The sequence below is a fragment of the Zingiber officinale genome, chromosome 2B (genome assembly GCF_018446385.1).
Source record: "Zingiber officinale cultivar Zhangliang chromosome 2B, Zo_v1.1, whole genome shotgun sequence".
NCBI lineage: Eukaryota > Viridiplantae > Streptophyta > Magnoliopsida > Zingiberales > Zingiberaceae > Zingiber > Zingiber officinale.
In genome coordinates, this window is record NC_055989.1 from 103,721,312 (window position 1) to 103,742,129 (window position 20,818).

Consider the following 20,818-nt stretch of genomic DNA (forward strand, 5'->3'; position numbering starts at 1 on the left):
TATTGATGAACTTGAGTTGGGTGTTCGGGGCGAACACAGGAAGCTTAAGCTCATCGGGAGACCAAAATTAATTTCTCCTCTCGATCCCTGTTGTAGCCTCTATAAAGCCTTATATCCACCCTAAGTCCATCTTCTAGTCCATGTTGTGGTCGACCAAGCACATCTTGGTGTCCAAGATGTGGGCGGCCAAGTCCTTCATGGAGCCCAAGTAGGGGCCGACCAAGCCATGCTTGGTGACCAAGCATGGGGCCGACCAAAGTAAAAGGAAACGAAAATTTTTGATTAAAAATAAAATTTTGTTAAAATCTTTCCTTATTTGTAGTTATCTACAATGATTAAAAGAGATATTTTATTTTTGTTAAAATTTTTCCTTTTTTATAGTTATCTACAATGGTTAAAAGAAAAATTTTAATTTTGTTTAAAATTTTTCCTTTTATAGTCATCTACTAAGGAAATTTAAAAGAGAGATTTTAATCTTTCCTTTTATAGCCATCACATGAGAGTTTTAAATTTTAAAATCTTTCCTTAAAAGAGAGATTTTAATTTTTGATAAAACTTTCATTTTTGGTAACCATGATTTAAAAGAGAAGTTTTAATTTTAATCTTTCCTTTTTTGTAGATGTCTACATGATTTAAAAGAGAGAGATTAATTTTAAAACTTTCCTTTATTGTCATGTACAATAAGAAATTTAGAAAAAAGAGATTTTAATTGTTGTTAAAATTTCCTTTTTTAAAGGAAGGCCACAAATAAGGAAGTTTTAATTATGTTTAAAACTTTCCTTTTTTGTCATGAGCAAGGATTATAAAAGAAGAGGAGGTGATGTCTTATGGTATAACACATATTATTATTCTCCTCTTCTCCTTGCTTGTGGTCGACCCTCTCCTTCTCTCTTCCCTTAAGGTCGGCAGCATCTATATTCCCTTCCTCCTCCTTTTCTCCCTTCTAAGGTCGGACATTGAAGAAGAAGAAGGAGAAGACAAGAAGTACCTAGGTGGCTGGTTGCTTGGAGGGGAAGAAGAAGAGAAGGAGTTTTCTATTTTGGCATCCCTTGGTGGCTCGAGAGTCTTGGAGGAGAAGAAGTCGTTCGAGTGGATTCCATCTTGGTAGATCGTTGCCCACACAATGTCCAAGAGGAGGAGAGGAATACAATAGAAGATCAAGAGGTCTTTAATTACAAAGAAAGGTATAACTAATTAATGGTTTCCGCTTCAAATTAATTAGTTAGTTTTTATTTGCATGGATTCTGAAATACCAACACAAGAGACTAGCGATTTTATGTTTCGATTTCGTGCTATCGATTTTGTATTTCAATTTTGCATTTCGATCTTATATTTCTATTGTGGTCTCTGTAGTTAAACCTAGGGTTACTGTAAGAAGTTACATATTCAATTTATTTGAAAGACTTTGTCTAGGAAGTGGTGGATGATCTCATAACCAAGAAGGCCTAGTGTCTCACCATGTTTAACCTGGAAGTCAATCTTTGAAATAGATATTTAATCAATTTCTGTAATATGGTTTAACTTAGGAAGATCACATCGGTTAAACTTGGAGTAAAAATGTTAAGTATCGTTTCCAATCCAAGTTTAACTTCTGAAGAGCAACTTGGATTAATAATGTTAAGCATCGTTTGCAATCCAAGTTTAACTTCAGTAGAGCACATGCGTAGCTAGGTTAAGTTCTGTGCTTGTACAAATTTTTGTACAGGGGAAATAGAACAGTGTTCTGAGTAGCAACCAACAAGCTTAACTATAAAACGTTCATAAATAACTTTGATGTTATATAAGCTTGAATAAGTCTGGTTGATTAACATTCATTATAATTTATGAATAAATTTATTTATTAATTTATAAAAAAATTAATTATCAAAAACAATATATTATATATATATATTTTTATAACCTTTCTGAATCTGACATGTACAATATGTTAAAAAATAATATATGATCCTATCTGAAAGTGAGAGAGATAGTGCGCTGGATATGTGGATATGCGGTTGATTGAGAAAAGACTATGAACTGAAGGAAAAAGGGACTTCTTCTTCTCCGCGGATACCAAAGAGAGCAAACAAAACGTTAACGCCAAAACAGGGAAGAGGTCCCTGGCGTGGGCTCTTCGACGCTCAGGTCAGTAAGGTGCCCGAGTGAGAAATGAAGAGATGAATAGTAAATGTGTACGCATATGGAAGACTATTGTAATACGTGTACCTGGCCAATGGAGAGGACTCGCCTTTATATAGCATCTCTCATAACCTACGTAATCATTAGGTGGCAGAGAATGTTGAGTGTCAGAGGTTGTCGAGTAAGCAAAGACGTATAGCCTGGGAGATGTACCGTCATCGTCCAAAGAATCTTTCGTTATCCATATGTGCATCTTTTATAATTTACGTCATTAATGAGACCGTTGAAGGAATATGTTGTCAAAGTATGTCGGCTGATGGAAAGTGTAAAGTCACCTTCGAAGAGGGTTCCAGTGAATACTCATATTATAATAGAGGAATATTCTCTAACAAGAGGTTGTTACTCTGACAGATTATTGTGATTCTCTAACCATGTTGTCTGCTAAATGTATCTTGACCGTATTTTTAAACTAACTGACTATATAGTCGTCATTCTCTTAAGTCGCTCGGTTATGCACTAGGTGATGCTTGAGATATACTCTAGAAGTAATATAAAGTTGTCTGTTAAGTCTAGTCGGTTCTATGATCGACCAGTTATATACTGGGATACTTACCCTTAAGAAATGGGGAACTGAATCCTGAGAGATTCGATCGGTATTTTAAGCTAATCGTTCATATGATTGAAGACTTACCTTTGAAGTGAGAACCTGAGATCTGGAAGTCCGACTGAGTTTATAAGGAGAATTGCTTTACATTTTTATCTTCTATACATATAAGCGACGAACATGCTTAGCTATATAAATCTAACCAGAATTATTATCGACCGGCTATATGGAGGACTGGCATGTAAGAAAACTCATAGGGTTAACCGGTAATAGGGTCGATCGGTCATATGTTGAAAGACTTGTACTGAGTGGGAAGCTGGATCCCCTTACTCTGTTCGGACGTATAATCGACCGGCTCTATGGTAGGTTAGATATCCCTTAAAATCGGTAGCTAGGCTATTGAATGATCGAATATGTAATAGATATCTTAATACAAGAATGGAGCACTAGATCCCCTTGGTTCGACCGGCTCATGGGCTAGTAATCCTTATACTAAAGGCCTTAGCACTGGGCAAATATCAAAGCCCTATGGAGAGTGACACGCCGGCTGACACCTCCCCTTGACTTTGATTATCATGTCACCTTGACCTTCACTGTCATGTTATATCTGAGTCCGCTCGTAACATCCCGTATCAATATAAATTTTGAATAAATAGATTTTAACGTAAAAGATAAGAATAACCCGTTGATAATTGAGCTCAATTAAAAACTTGGAACAATGTTCATGAACAATTTCATTGGGAGCCCCTACGGGTTGGTGTAGTTAGTATTTGTATGGATATTTATTCCAATAGATCTTAGGATCAATTCTCAGATGGTGCAAAATACATTGTTAGCCCATTGTATACAAAGGGTTGCTGTGTTGGGGAAAATATCCCTGGTAATATACCTGCTTATAACTTACCATGGAGCCGACAATATTGGGTCATTTGGGATGATCAATATCACCTTTTGCTTCAATGAACAATATCATTAGGTGTCTGAGCTCCCCATGCAAATGACCGTTGCGCTAGGGCATAATGCCCCTATGATTAATTTGTCTGTATCTTATTGTTGAACCGACGATACTAGGCCATTTGGGATGATCGATATCATCTTTTGCTCCAATGAACAACCTGTTAGGACCGAAAAGTAGCTAGAGGGGGGGTGAATAGCTCGTCGCTTTCGCTCGGTGGTCGGCGTTGCTTGTTTCTTCGAAGATGTGCAGCGAAAAATACAGAAACACTCACACAACGCTAACACGGTTGGTTTACTTGGTATCCACCTCACACGAGGTGACTAATCCAAGGATCCACACCAACGCACACACCCTCCACTATGAATAACACTCATTTATGGTAACTACCAAAGCCGGAGAAGCCCTACAAGACTCAATACAAGAAGAAGAAAGGGTAGTAAAGAAATACAAGCTTACAGCTTACAATGAGTGCACAAACCCTAACCCTAGTTTCTTCTTCTTGCTTTGATCCGCCTCTTGACTTGGAAGAGCCTCCAAGAACCTTCAAGAACTGGCGATCTCGAGCTTGAGAAGAGCTGTGGAGGAGCTGGTGAAGATCTGAAATGAATCGGTGAAGAGATGCCGAAGACGACGCCCGCCTGCTGCTCAAATACGACGCAACGGTCGGATCCCGATCGATTCGATTATTCCCAATCGATCGGGGAGGCTTTGGATCGATCCACGGATCGATCCAGAGCGCCTCTGTGCTCTGGAGAAACGCCTGGATCGATCCACGGATCGATCCAGCGCTTATCGCGCGAAACAGCAGCGTCCCAATCGATCCACTGATCGATTGGGACCTCTGGATCGATCCACTGATCGATCCAGAAGCTTTCTGTTCGCTGGGAAAGGTCTGGATCGATCCACTGATCGATCCAGATCCTGGATCGATCCAGCACTTGGTTTTTGCCCAAAACCAAGTCCCAAACCTTCCAAACCAACATCCGGTCAACCCTAACCTGTTGGTACGTCATACCTAGCATCTAGTCACTCCCTTGACCTGCTAGGACTCCCTCACCAAGTGTCCGGTCAATCCCTTTGACCCACTTGGACTTTTCTTTCATGCCAAGTATCCGGTCACTCTCTTGACCTACTTGGACTTTTACCTAGCTTCACTCACTAGGGTTTTCAATCTGCCTAGCTTCACTCACTAGGACTTTCACCTGGCTTCACTCACCAGGATTTCCATACTGCCTAGCTTCACTCACTAGGACTTTCACCTGGCTTCACTCACCAGGATTTCCATCTGCCTAGCTTCACTCACTAGGACTTTCACCTGGCTTCACTCACCAGAGTTTCCTTCTAGTCAAGTATACCTACTTGACTCTTCTTCATTCACACTGATCAGTTCCTGATCAGAATCTCCCCATATGAACAACTACACCTGCATTGTCCATGTGTCTACATGTATTGTCAAACATTGAAACTATGACCAAAACTCAAGCTTGGTCAAACCAGTCAGCCTTGACCTAAGGGATATTGCACCAACAATCTCCCCCTTTTTGATGTTTGACAATACCTTTAAGTTTGGGCCATTCTGAGTTAAGCTAATCCCATAGCCTTAACTCCATTCATGCCAAAGTAAATGTTGGTTCCCTTCATTTTCACCCTATGACCTCCCCCATAGGTAATGAAGGCCTAACTTAAACCACACATTCTCCCCCTATTGGCACACATCAACCCATCTCTGAGCACACATAAACTCGTGCCTCAATTTTGGACACACTTCAACAAATGTCCCATTGTTGAAAACTCTCCCCCTGAAGAGTTGCTCATCGTTGTTCACAACATTACTTGTTGTGACCAACAAACGATAATGAAGGTCACATACCCTTCATTTATCCTTAAGCCTACATTCTTCCTCAATGTAGGCAAATGCCCATCCGTGAGCATTATTCACTTAACGGAAGGTTAACCACCTTCCAAGGTGTATGAAAAATAATTTTCATGCCTTTAAAGAGTCCCTCCCCCTAAAGACATGGTGGTAACTTCTGTCATTGCACCAACAATGACTTGGGATCCCTAAAACTTTAGGAAACCCTATTGTAGAAGTTTTGATGTTCAAATATTCAAAATTTGAAACAAACCTCAACCTTAACTTCAACTTAGCCTTCCTTAACCAATCCATCCTTGTTTTCACATGAAAACACCCTTTGAATGTATACAAATGTATTTTTAGGGGTTTGGAAAGGTTACCTAGACTAAAATAGGTTTAAAGATGCTGAAATCAGGCTTTCCCAGCCAAAATCAACAACTTGGATCGATTGGAGTTGGGTTCCAATCGATTAAACCTTTATGAATCGATCCACTGATCGATTCAGACTTCCTGGATCGATCGGCTGATCGATCCAGCGAGCTTCTGCTCGCGGGAGACTTGCCTTCTGAATCGATCCACGGATCGATTCAGGCACTCCAATCGATCCATGGATCGATCGGAGCTCTGATAGTTGCTGAAATTCCATTTCAGTCAACTTCAGAAACCCCTAGAAATTTCTACAAAAATCCAAAAATCATGAAATTTCGTGTAGACATTATTTAGGGCATTTACTATCAAGGAAAAATAGTTTTCTATGAAAATACTTCATATTTTCAAAGATTGACACAAACTTGAAAACTTGCAAAAACTTTAGTGTTTTCTTCAAGTTTGTGTTTAACTATTTAATGGTGATTACTATCAAAAGATAGCCTTCACCAAGGTTTTCCAAAATCATTTTGAAAACATTTTCAAACCAATATCCCACCATGTTCCTTGGGCTTAATGCACATGACTTGTACATTAGCTTTCCCAGTGATGGGAAAACACATAACTATGTGTTTTGATGAACCTAAAAACTCAAAAGAATGCACTAAATCAACATCTTGAGCTTTGTTCATCATCCTAACATCTCACTTATATCTAATGTGCACTAAAACACATACAAGTCACCTTACAGTCTTTGTGAAATGTAGATTTTGGTTTTGCCCTAATCTAGGGATCATGCATATCTATCTAGGCATTTTAGAGATATTAGACATCCACCTAGGATGTCACTTGTTAATCAGTGTTGTTAAATGCCATTTGTCCTTAATTACAAGGAATTAAACTAATGCATGATTATGTTATGGCATACATCAAAATAAAATACCTTTCAAAAGAAAGATTCCTATAACTACATGATGTATGAATGTTATGACATGGTATTTTTGGATTTTTCATAATACAACATGAATGCAAAAATAGACATGATGTCATGGCATATGATTGGCAAACAATCATGGCAAGATTTAGCATAAATAAAATATACCTAGATTAACTATCTAAGTATCCTTAAAATCTTAGCTAAACTTACAACTTAAACCTAGATTGCCCTAAAGTGCTTCAAGAAAATGCCAAAACCTAAATTGGCATTTCTAATTCCCTTGATTAATGTATGCCAATTGAAAATAAGCATATCCTCAAATGTTGGCATATTTCATTTTTCCACAAGAGTAGCACCTTTAAATTAAGGCCCGGATCGCCTTAAATTTCCTAAGAATATACCAAAATCCCAACTTGGTAGTTCTTATGAATTTCCCAATATGTGCCATTTAAGATTAAAATCAATTCTTCCACCATTTGGCACATTTTACTCTTTCAAGGAGTAAATAATAATTCCATTTCATTTTCAAAGGTTAACAAAACCTTGAAAATGCTCCTTGAGTGTCAATTTCCTCAAAGTTAGGTTAACTACCATTCTAATCGGAGTTGACACTCTCTAACCCATCTATGGGGTAGAGAAGATGCTCCTAGGAACCCAACACCTATTGGTGCTCCTTGGATGCTCTAGGTATTCACTAGGGATAACTTCCCTAGATACCTTCCTAGTGACCTTGTTGGACTTCTTAGAAACCTTGGTCACATTTTCTAAGTCAACTCTAGGGATAGTCTCCCTTGTGACCTTGTTAGTGACCTTCTTAGACTTCTTAGAAGTCTTAGTCACATTTATCGCAAAAATACTCTTAGGGATGACTTCCCTAGTATTCTTGGCTTGACCACTGGACCTAGGGTTTGTTCCATAACTATATGGAGCCCTATGGTAAGAGGGCACATCCTTCTTAGCCTTTGGTTTGTATCCCAACCCTCTATGGCCATTTGATGGCTTTGATTTTCCTAGCCCTAGGTATTTCTCATTTTGCCCTTGTAGGATATTTTCCATCCTTTTTAGGGTCTTTTCCATTTTATCAAGTCTTGACCTCAAGACTTGATTTTCTATCATTAAATCCTTAGGTTTTAGTCCATGAGCATTTTTGTTCTTGGGCATGTATCTATTATCCTTAGTGTTCCCGCCCAAGTGTCTATCTACCTTCCTAACCTTAGGTTGGGTAGTTTTGGCATGTAGGGCCACATGCTTTTCCTTAAAGCCCTCATGCTTTCTATTCTTATGGTAAATTGCATTAAAATGATAAAAATTTGAACTATCATGCTTTTTACCATAATGTAAAGGGGTAGGCTCAATAAAAGTTACCTTCCTTTTTACCTTAGAGGCTCCTCCTTGACTTAAGCTTCCTCCTTGAGCCTTGACCATCTTCTTCCCTTTAGGGCATTGACTCCGGTAATGCCCCTTTTGTTTGCAAGAGAAACACACAATGTGCTCCTTGCTCTTCTTTGTTCCGGGGATGGTCTCCTTTGGCTTCTCCTTGCCCTTTGGTGCCACTTGACCCTTCTTCTTGGCCAATTTAGGGCACTTGCTTTTGTAGTGCCCATGTTCCCTACATTCAAAGCATATAATATGATTTTTATTATTAATTGAAATATTTATACCTTTGCTTGTAGGGGTGGCATCTTTTCCTTTGGATCCGGAGGTAGAAGCTTCCTCTTGATCCAAATTTGATACTCCTTCATTTGATTTTGCTTGACTTGTGGAGGTGGACGCTTCTTCATCCTCTTCTTCTCTTGACCCGGATGTGGAGGATTCTCCTTCTTCTTGATCCGGTGTCAATGAAGATTGCTCCCCCTCAATCCTAGAGGTGGAGGCTTCTCCTTCTTCTTCTTCATCCTCTTGTACATGAAACAAGGAATATACTACTTCCTTGCTCTTTTGATTGCACTCCTTTGAGGATGAAGCTTCCTCTTGGACTTCTTCTTCGGAAGTTGAGCATCTCTCAACTTCGGAGTCCTCCTCTTGATCTTGATCCATTGAGTCGCCCTCTTTGGATTCCTCTTGATTCGGTACAGTGGAGGGGATCTCATGGATTAATGCCAACTTGCTCCAAAGCTCCTTGGCATCCTTGAATTCTCCAACTTGAGCCAAAATATTGCTTGGCAATAAGTTGACCAAAAGCTTGGTCACTTTATCGTTTGCCTTGCTCCTTTGAACTTGCTCTTGGCTCCATTTGCTTTTCTTGAGAGGCTTGCCCTTGGAGTTTGTTGGAGCTTCAAAACCTTCCATGAGAGCAAACCATTGCTCTATCTCCATCATCAAAAAATTTTCGATTCTTGATCTCCAAGAATCGAAGCTTGTGGATGTGTATGGTGGAGCCACCCTTGTGTCAAATCCAAGTCCATCTTGGAATTGCATCTTGAAGTTGAGCCTTTTGATTTCTTTGACTTTGATGAATTTGCTCCAACTTCTTCGCCCTCTAGCTTTTCTTGTTATGCTTGACCCTTCCGGCGATGATTCCAGTGAAGAGCGGCCTTGCTCTGATACCACTTGTTAGGACCGAAAAGTAGCTAGAGGGGGGGTGAATAGCTCGTCGCTTTCGCTCGGTGGTCGGTGTTGCTTGTTTCTTCGAAGATGTGCAGCGAAAAATACAGAAACACTCACACAACGCTAACACGGTTGGTTTACTTGGTATCCACCTCACACGAGGTGACTAATCCAAGGATCCACACCAACGCACACACCCTCCACTATGAATAACACTCCTTTATGGTAACTACCAAAGGCGGAGAAGCCCTACAAGACTCAATACAAGAAGAAGAAAGGGTAGTAAAGAAATACAAGCTTACAAGCTTACAATGAGTGCACAAACCCTAACCCTAGTTTCTTCTTCTTGCTTTGATCCGCCTCTTGACTTGGAAGAGCCTCCAAGAACCTTCAAGAACTGGCGATCTCGAGCTTGAGAAGAGCTGTGGAGGAGCTGGTGAAGATCTGAAATGAATCGGTGAAGAGATGCCGAAGACAACGCCCGCCTGCTGCTCAAATACGACGCAACGGTCGGATCCCGATCGATTCGATTATTCCCAATCGATCGGGGAGGCTTTGGATCGATCCACGGATCGATCCAGCACTACAAAAATACTCGCAAATAACGACTGAATATTCCGTCGGTATTCCGTCAGTAAATGCCTTTTCCGACGGAATACCGACGGATATATATCTATCGGAAAGAATTGGGTCGGCGGGCAATTTACCGACGGAAAATATATTCAGTCGGAAATTACCGACGGAATTATAAACTCCGTCGGTAATTATTACCGACAGGAAAGTTTCCCGTCGGAGAAATGGCCAACGGCGGGTAACGGAGTTTACCGACGGATTATATATTCCGTCGGGAAATTCCCGATGGAATTATGAATTCCGTCGATGATGTATCGTAAAATTTCTATTACAAATTTGATATTTTCCGACGGAATTACGAATTCCGTCGGTGATCTCCGACGGAATTCGTAATTCCGTCGGAGATCACCGACGGAATTACTAATTCCGTCGGAGATTGTATCGTAAAAAAACTGTTACGATTCGATAAATTACCGACGGAATGAATATTTCCGTCGGTGAATTCCGACGGAATATAAATTCCGTCGGTAATATCCAGTAAGTTTTGAAATGTCTGCTCTGCATTTTCCAATTATCATACATACAAATTTTATACAATACAAACCATCACAACCGATGGTAACACAAACTCAAATCATATATAATAACAATCCATACAATACACAACCAACACAACATACAATATGCCCACAAACAAATAATAAAACTGTCAAAAACAATACAAAACATAGTAACAAGTGTCCATATCTCCAAAATTCCAAATATCCAAAACATATTGACAATCAAAAATATCCAAAAGTATTAACAAGTTAACATCAAATACAAAATATCCAATCTTACAATGATACATCACCTACACATATATCCAAATATAATCCTGTAAAAGTCAAATATAAAAGATTATAATCAGACTGAATCGATATAAATGTAATATATACCTCAAGAATTGTAATATATAAGTAATTTTGCATGTAATAAAATACCTGGATTATATTGTAGATATCCAATGATAGTACGGTGGTGATTGTATCAATACGCACTCCTGCAAAATGTAATACAATTTAAGATAAATATCTAAATTTGTTAAGAATCTAAAACCTAATAAGAATATGAAATTGTTATGACTACTCTATCTTATAAGAGATAAGGAAACAATTAATCATATTCAAGCATTAGTGGAAAGCAAGATGTATGCAAATGCTCATGGTATTTGAAATTTGAAAATACACCAGACATAGCATTAGAAAAAATAAACATTAGAATAAGACAAATGACAGAAAAAATACTATGATTTAAAAATATAAACAATTAATCCAAATGGTTATTAAATGTTTATGAGAAATTTTATGATGGGGAAAATAAACCATATGTTCGGTTCACAATCAAACAACACTAATATTGAATTAATAACAACTAGAATGATTGCACTAAGAAAAAAATTTAGTTGTAATTGATTGAATACCTCAGAAGAAGCTAATCATCAGCAGGGTCTAATGGGTCTCGAGTCTCCTGTGACTCAATACCATGCTCTGACTGGGGATCCTGTGACTGGGGCGGCTGTGATCGGTCCCATCTAGCAATGACTGCTCGCATCTGGGACAATGTCTCCTCCTGAGCAGCCCATCTCTCCTCCCACCTCTGATCCATGGTAGTCATCTGAGTCTTCAATTCTTTATTTTCTTTTCTTAATGACTCCACCTCAGAAGAAGAAGAAGAAGAGGAACTGGCACGACCCCTAGGAGTCCTCAAACGATCAAATGCCACCTTGGCCTGGGAGCCAAGACTGTAGAGGGAGGAGTTCTTTGTCCTTCCACCCACAACATCATAATAAATTTCATTTATTTGCTGGGTGGATAGATCCTGTGACTCCCCTCCCTCTACTGGTGGTTGAGATGCCTGAGCAACCCTGCTTGTCATTTCCTCCTGTGTAGAAAAAATATACAAATTATATCTTATACACAATTACTAGAGTTATTTAATAATGAATAACGATTAATTATAATAAAGTTAAAAATTCAAACCCCAATGTTCTTCGATCGAATATCTACGTATGTGCCATCCTTTCTCTTGTGAGTCTTAAGAAAGACCTCCAGGCAAGTGGGTTGTCTTTCTAAAGAACGCTCCTGCATGCATAAATAAGTTGGTTCACAAATATACAAGCTTGTTAATAAATAAAAATATAATTTACAAAATATTAAATTCAATTCACCAGATCCATGGCGTGCTCAACAATAGATCGAGATCCTGATGTATGGCGAGCAGATCCGGTACTCGGGCCACATGGCTCTGTATTCCTATTTTCTCGAGCTTTTAGAGCCTTTGACTGCCATTTTTCTGCAGACCAAGTGGCCGTCCATGCACTCCAAATCTCCTCGGATACATAAGCTGGTCTAGTGCCATCCTTTCTCATATAATATAAAAGGTCCTTGTATAACTTGGCACAGTAAATATTCCAAGTCCCTACAAATTTTCCCTCCTGTCCTTCCTCTCATGTATATTTTTTCTGCAAATAGAAGTTAAAAATTTAGTATATTAAAGATTAAATATATTGTACATATTCAACTTACTTACCAGAAATTCATTAAAATAAAAATCTTTAGTCGCATTATCTACATGTCTCCATGTAGTACCAGCAATGCAGACTCTTTCTTTAAATTTTTTTGTAATATATGTGGATACTCGATGGCCGTCAGGAGTAAATCTGCATATAAACAATTTTAAAACATAAGCTATATGTTTAAAAAAAGAAAATGAATTAATAATAAATAAAAAATACTTACGTCTCTCCAACAACCCTAAGAACTGTAGATCCACGAAGTGGTGGTGCTGGATGATCTGCCATGAGTATCTACAAAATAGCATACAATAAAGTGAACAAACATGGTAATCAAACAATAAAACAGGATTGAATCATAACTTACTTAAAGATCAATAATGCTAAAATTTAATCAATGTCAGTCTCTGGAAATAGTTTTACTCAACATCAACAGTTTGTAAGTCGTCGTCGCTAGACTCTGTTATGTGAGCAAAATCCTCACTGCTAGATGTCTCTACATCATCTAGCTCCTCGTCACTGGCATTAACATCTACAAGTAATTGTGATGTAGAAGGAAATTGTGAATCAACTGAATGTCTCTCTACTTCATCATTCTGAAATGCATCATGGTTTTGAGCAGTAATGGTGTTCGGCATTTCTATGATCGAACGAGGCTTCATTCGACAAACAGACAACCATTCACTAGCTCTTCTTCTCTTCGTAGGATATTCAAGATAAAAAACTTGACCCGCTTGTATTGCAAAAATGAAAGGTTCAAACTTATTGAACCTTCTATTTGCATTAACCTCAACTAAATTATAATTTGGATGTATTCTGGTACCTGTTCTTGGGGTCGGATCATACCATGAACATTTGAATAACACACACCTTTTTATAGGTAATGCTGGATATTCAATCTCTATAATTTCCTCAAGTCTACCATAGTAATCAAACTCAGTGTTATTTGTGTCGATAGATCCCTTTACACAAACACCAGAATTATAAGTTAATCTCCGTGAATCTCGTTGTGTCACATGGAATTTTAGACCATTAACATAGTAACCAGAGTAGACCATTATTTGGCGAAGGGGTCCTGATGCAAGATTCAATATTCTATCATCTTGCACATTTGATATTCTGCTGTCTTTCACCTATCAAAAGATGTATGATATAAATTAGCTAGGATCGATCTTAATTTTATGAAGAATTATGAAAATTTCTCTAACTTACATAAATTTGAAACCATAATGCAAATTCAGTCTCTAACTTGTCAGCAACTTGACTTGCACTCATTGATGGATTTTGTAGATATAATTGTTGTTCATACAAGCTGTGAACAACAATGGTTAATTTGAGGCATTTCGGATATTAAGAAAACAAATACAGCAAGATTAAAGTTTGAGTGGGTAAGTTAACTTACTTGATGTATGGTTTGACTTCATCACAATTTAAGAGTATGTATGTTCTTGCAGCATGATATTCTTGTTGAGTTAACCATCTAGAAACAGATGCACCCAATGGTTTACCAGCAAATTTGAAAATAGATAGCAGCGATGGGTCAATATTCTGAGTATCATCGGAATTTCTAGGACATTTGTTCCTTCTGGTTTTAACATGATCAGCAAAATAATAGGAGCAGAAGGAAGATGCTTCCTCAACCAGATAAGCATTACTTATTGACCCTTCAACTTTTTCTTTATTACGAACATTATTCTTTACTTTTCTCAAAAATCGTTCAAATGGATACATTCATCTGTATTGAACAGGACCTGCTATTCGTGCCTCATATGGTAAATGTACTGGCAGATGTTCCATTGAATCAAAAAAACTAGGTGGGAATATGCGCTCCAGCTTACAAAGTATGAGAGGAATTTCTGTTTCTAGCCGAAGCATATCGGTCATCATAATACACCTTGCTGTCAAATCTCTGAAAAACAAACTTAACTCCGTAAGTGCTTGCCAAACATTATTGGGAAGTAAATCATGAAAAGCTATTGGAATAAGTCTTTGCATGAACACGTGGCAGTCATGACTCTTCATTCCAAACATTTTTAACTTGTTCATATCAACACATCGAGCCATATTCGAAGCATATCCATCTGGAAATTTAATTTCTTTTAACCAATTACATAAAGCTTGTTTACTATCTTTGTCCAATGTATAACACGCTTTGGGAAACTTATTGGTTGTTTCATTCTGATGTAACTCTGGTCTGTTGACTAGTTCTTTTAATTCCTCACGTGATTTTGCAGTGTCCTTAGTTCTTCCAAGTACATTCATCACAGTGTTGAAGATATTATCAAAGAAATTTTTCTCAACATGCATCACATCTATATTGTGTCGAATGAGTAGATACTTCCAATAAGGCAACTCCCAGAATATGCTCCTTTTTTTCCAACCACACTTGCACATCCTAACAAGATATTTATTTATCTCATCAGAATTAGGCTGAGATACTGGGAGAAATCCATAACTATCTATTTGTTCAATGATTTCTTCACCTGAAGCATGGACTGCTGGAGGAGGTTTTCTGACTACAACATTCTTTAGAAAGTTTTTCTTATTTCGCCTAAAAGGGTGATCCAGTGGTAGAAATTTACGATGATTATCAAACCAAGATACCTTCCCACTGCAAGGTAATGAAAATGCATCGGACTCTGTCATGCAATGTGGGCATGCTAATTTACCCGCCGTGCTCCATCCCGACAACATTGAGTATGCTGGAAAATCACTGATCGTCCATAATAAGGCAGCATGCAATGTAAAATTAGTTTTACTTGCAATATCATAAGTCACCGACCCTACATTCCATAATTCATTCAGCTCAGCAATTAGAGGTTGCATGAAAACATCTATCTTATCTTTTGGATTAGCTGGACCCGGAATAAGCACGGTAAGGAACATAAATTCATCTTTCATGCACATCCATGGCGGTAAGTTGTACGGTGTTAATATAACTGGCCAAGATGAATATTGTTGTCCCGACTGGCCAAATGGTTGAAATCCATCTGCAGAAAGTCCCAATCTCACATTACGTGGTTCCATTGCAAAAGAGGGAAACACAGTATCAAGATGTTTCCATGCAGGAGAATCACAGGGATGGCACATTATACCTCCATCGTGCTCATGCTCATGCTCATGCTCATGATGCCACGACATGTGGCCAGCTGTAGCTGCAGATGCATACAAGCGTTGCAGTCTAGCAGTTAATGGAAAATAATACATCACCTTCCAAGCAATATTTTTCTTTTTCTTCCCTGGTATGCGAGTACGATGCTTAAAACGCGGGTGAGTACATATTTTACATTCATTCAAATCACTATCTTCATTCCAAAATATCATGCAGTTGTTTATACAACAATCAATCTTCTGTACAGGCAAACCTAAACCTCTGATCAATTTCTTTGTATCATAGAAGCTATCAGTCATTATGTTATCAGCAGGGAGCAACTCTGACATTAATTGACAAATGTCATCGTAACACCTTTCTGAGAAATAATGTTCTGCTTTCATATTCAATAACCTTGCAGTAGCTGATAGTTGAGAATGACCAGAAGGAATACCTTCCCACACTTCTCTTTCACTAGCCTGTAACATTTCATATAGTTGCTGATATTCAGGGGTTGGTATTTCATCTATATTTGAATAATCAACTGCATTCATCGCATCTTGAACCATTGATTGCATTGAAATATCAATATTATTTGATGCTTCAGGAGCGGTAACAGTAATCCCAGAATACGAACCACCAGATGACCCAATTGGTTCATATAAATAAGGCTCTCCGTGACAATACCAATTGTAGTAATTTGGCACAAAACCATTTCTACATATGTGCATTTTTACAGTATCCTCATCACGAAATGCTCTATTTTGACATTTTTTATGATTGCACGGACACCGTAACTCAGCACCATTTATACATTCTGGATGACTTTTAGCAAAGTTCACAAACTGTTCAACTTCAGCAATAAAATCCTCTCTAATAAAACCATTATCTAATCGATTGTACATCCAAGCTTTGTTCATATACATTGTTATAACCTAAAGAGAATATAATTTGAAATATTATTAAACTTATATCACTTGAAATAATTTTAAATGCGCACAATTTCATCTCACAATCATCGTATCATATTACAATAAATCTCCTCTACACTAAAGCAAATAAATGAAACTAATATATCTCCGAAATGCAAACTATAAAGTAATGCCCGTTTCGTTCAAAACCAATAGGAAGGGACTTCTTATTGTTGTTGAACAACTAACATATCATATATCCGAATTCAAAGTGAAAGTTTAAGCAACAATTTCTTTCCAAGCATTAGAACTTTATACAACTAAAGAAAGAAATAAGGGCAGGTTACAATAAACCACTAGTACCAAGGAAGAGAGCTAATGATCCAATGATCCATTACATAAACAGAATCAAATGATATATCGTAGTGCAGCTGAAGATTTGCTACAAGACAACTTTTTCTAATTATAACATTAAAAGAGAATACAAGCTTTCGTGTACATATCAAGTTTGCATCAAATTCAATTGGTTTGTTCAATAGCAGGATAATTTAGATATGGAGGAGAATGAACAAAGTGCTTAACAGTTAACACTAACTTTCTCAACTTCACTTGGCTGGCCGCGATTAGACAGCGAGCAGGTGCCTGCGACCGCTGGGATGCCGCAAACAAGGGAAGCTGGGCTGCCGCAACTGGCTGCCGCTGCGTCCCCTTCCGACGCGGCCGCACAACCTTCCCGCTGCCGGCTGTCGATCGCCGCCAGCCAGTCGTTCACCTTCTTGAGCAGCGGCAGCAGGGCGGCCACCTGCTCGCGATTGGACGGCACCAGGGCGGCCGCGTCCGCGTCGAGGAACCTCTCCGCGAACGCCAGGAACCATGACTGCGCGTCCTCCTTCAGCGCTCGCGCCAACGCCGCCCCCTCTTCCAGCCATCTGCCGCGCTCCCATTCTGGCAGCGGCGACCCGGCCGCTGCGCCCCGCTCGCCGCGAGCAGGCCGCGGTGCCCCGCTCGCCGCGAGCAGGCCGCGGCGCCCCGCTCGCCGCGAGCAGGCCGCGGCGGCCGCCGGCTGTGTGAAAACGGAGAGAGAGAGGGGCACGGAGCATACCTGACTGCTGGTTGCAGATGCCGGTGAACGGGAGGAGAGGACGCGCTGGGAAATCGCCGATCGTGGACGGAAATCGCCGAGAGAGGAGGAGGAAGCAGATCGCGCGAATAGGAAAGCGGCCGATTTGGTGCCCTAATACTGAAATACCGACGGAATTATTAATTCCGTCGGTAATTGCCGACTGATTAAAATCCCGTCGGGAATTACCGACGGAATAATTAATTCCGTCGGTATTTACCGACGGAATTATAATTCCGTCGGTAAGTAGTGAATCTTATCAGTATACAATTTTTGCGGCGGGTTTAAAATTAGCGGATGCGGGCGAAAATTCACCGACGGGAATATAATTCAGTCGGTGTTCACCGACTGAATTTTAGGTCCGTCGGTAATTTACGAAAACCGCTAACCCGGGCCTTGCAGATCCGTTGCATATCGTTCGTATTCCCGACTGAAGTAAATCCCGTCGGTAATTGCCGACTGATTATTTATATCAGTCGGTAATTACCGACGGAATATAAATTCCGTCGGTAAGTTACCGACGGAAATGTTATTCCGTCGGTAATTACCGACGGATTTATATTCCGTCGGTATATACCGACAGAATATAATTCTGTCGGAAAATACCGACGGAATATAAATTCCGTCGCTAAGCCCGTCGTTAATTACAGGTATTTTTGTAGTGCAGAGCGCCTCTGTGCTCTGGAGAAACGCCTGGATCGATCCACGGATCGATCCAGCGCTTATCGCGCGAAACAGCAGCGTCCCAATCGATCCACTGATCGATTGGGACCTCTGGATCGATCCACTGATCGATCCAGAAGCTTTCTGTTCGCTGGGAAAGGTCTGGATCGATCCACTGATCGATCCAACACTTGGTTTTTGCCCAAAACCAAGTCCCAAACCTTCCAAACCAATATCCGGTCAACCCTAACCTGTTGGTACGTCATGCCTAGCATCTAGTCACTCCCTTGACCTGCTAGGACTCCCTCACCAAGTGTCCGGTCAATCCCTTTGACCCACTTGGACTTTTCTTTCATGCCAAGTATCCGGTCACTCTCTTGACCTACTTGGACTTTTACCTAGCTTCACTCACTAGGGTTTTCAATCTGCCTAGCTTCACTCACTAGGACTTTCACCTGGCTTCACTCACCAGGATTTCCATACTGCCTAGCTTCACTCACTAGGACTTTCACCTGGCTTCACTCACCAGGATTTCCATCTGCCTAGCTTCACTCACTAGGACTTTCACCTGGCTTCACTCACCAGGGTTCCCTTCCAGTCAAGTATACCTACTTGACTCTTCTTCATTCACACTGATCAGTTCCTGATCAGAATCTCCCCATATGAACAACTGCACCTGCATTGTCCATGTGTCTACATGTATTGTCAAACATCGAAACTATGACCAAGACTCAAGCTTGATCAAACCAGTCAACCTTGACCTAAGGGATATTGCACCAACACAACCTTGAGTTGTCTCAATAGGTTAGCGCATTTGGTACTTACCTACATGGGTGGTTTCCAATAGGTCTTGGGGTCAATTCTCAATAGATGCAAAATGCTTTATTAGGTGCTTAACCTCCCCATACAAAGATCGGCTACGCTAGGGCAACTGCCCCCCATGATTTACTGTCTTCCAGAGAGTGTGAGGTTGTCCTATAGGGGTTGCTAAGGTGACGACTTTACCTTTTGCTCTAATGAGCAACCTTGAGTTGCCCATGGGCAATAGTGCAGTGGCAAAACACTTTTTTAGTTTCTCAGACATCTAAGAATCGAGTCCCAGTTTAACGAATGAATTTCTATTAATGGACGATTGATCTAAGAATGCTTGCTTAATAAGCCTCTCGTTGTAAGCATTTTCTGATTTAGTGGCAGGGCATCCAGGTTGTCATCCAAGCACCTGCGGTTCGAGCCCTAGCTATGGCGAATTTATAAGAATTTTTCCTCCAAATGGGGCACACAACTAAAGGATGATAGGCTCCTGGGCTGCCCGCTGTGAGCGCTTCCCGATTTAGCCTGGTGGTTGGTGAGAAACTTCCGTGGGGCCGGGCCGGTAACCCCAGGCTCGACGTTACCCAACTTGGTTAATAGTTTTTTTTTTCTGATTTACCCTAATGATCAGTGGAAAATTTTCGTAAGGTCAAACCGATCATCCCCAAAATTAGTTAGCATAAGTTGGACACCTGATACCAACTAAAGAAATATACAATCTTGAGTTTCCCTAGGGCTACAGTGAAATGGTTAGATCCTCTGAGCGGTTAATCAGACATCTACGATTTGAATCCCAACTGTGACACACTGCAGAGATTTTTTTCCAATAGGACGACAAACCTAAGAAAGTTGACCCCTCAAATGGGTCGTAGCTAAGTCTCAACCTTGAGATTCCTGAGATCCACATTTGAATGTCTAAACACTATACCATAGCTCCGGGGGCAAAACCTAATCATTACATGAAAAAAATAAACAACCTTGAGTTATGCCCCAGGGCACGGTGCAATGGTAAGCAAGGGGAGGGGTATACCCATACAACGAGGGTTTAATCCTCTCATAAGACATATCATACGTTTGCAATATTCAAATCACTTATAATATTGGATGGTCCATCAACACTCATCTAGGCTATCCAAATTTACTCGATGGCTGGTTTGTAAGATCCAAAATGAGTGGGATCACAAAAGTTAGATATCTGGGCTAAAAAATCAACCTAGAGCTCAATAAATTAGTTTGAACAAGCTCATAAATAAATTTGAACAAATCTAAGTTGTCTCGGTCCATTTACACCTCTATTTAAAAACAATCACCGGCTTTTTTTTCCCATTTATTTATAGAAAAGTTTGACAAATTAACTGAAAGCCATGATATAATTAATTAGGCGAGCTAGGCATCTGCAGGAATAAGTCCTTCACCTGGCAATCCAATCCAATACAATATAATATAATATGTGTTAATTAATTATCATATTGACCGGCGCGGCGCTGCCATGTCGCCGGCGGCGGTGGGAGGCCATGTGCGTCCCATTGGCCGCTTGTCCTCCTCCTCCGATCTGATCCACCACCTCCCATTAATTAATCATTAACCACTATGACTTTCAACACCACACTTTTTAATTAATTATCCATTTTTATTCAAATCCTGAAGCATACCTTTAATTTGCATGTGGATAGGAATGATTGCAACTTGCAGCTCCATGCTTTTACCGGCC

The 20,818-nt window shown here is 39.7% G+C and overlaps 1 long non-coding RNA gene across 1 annotated transcript; it reads right to left on the reverse strand.

The window, feature by feature from the left end:
• Positions 1-10,642: 10,642 nt before the first annotated feature.
• Positions 10,643-11,103, reverse strand: LOC122049360. Its single transcript, XR_006130936.1, has 2 exons — positions 10,942-11,103; positions 10,643-10,835 (listed from the first exon to the last, which is right to left on the reverse strand). It is a non-coding gene; the product is annotated as an uncharacterized LOC122049360 (long non-coding RNA).
• Between the last annotated feature and the right edge of the window lie 9,715 nt (positions 11,104-20,818).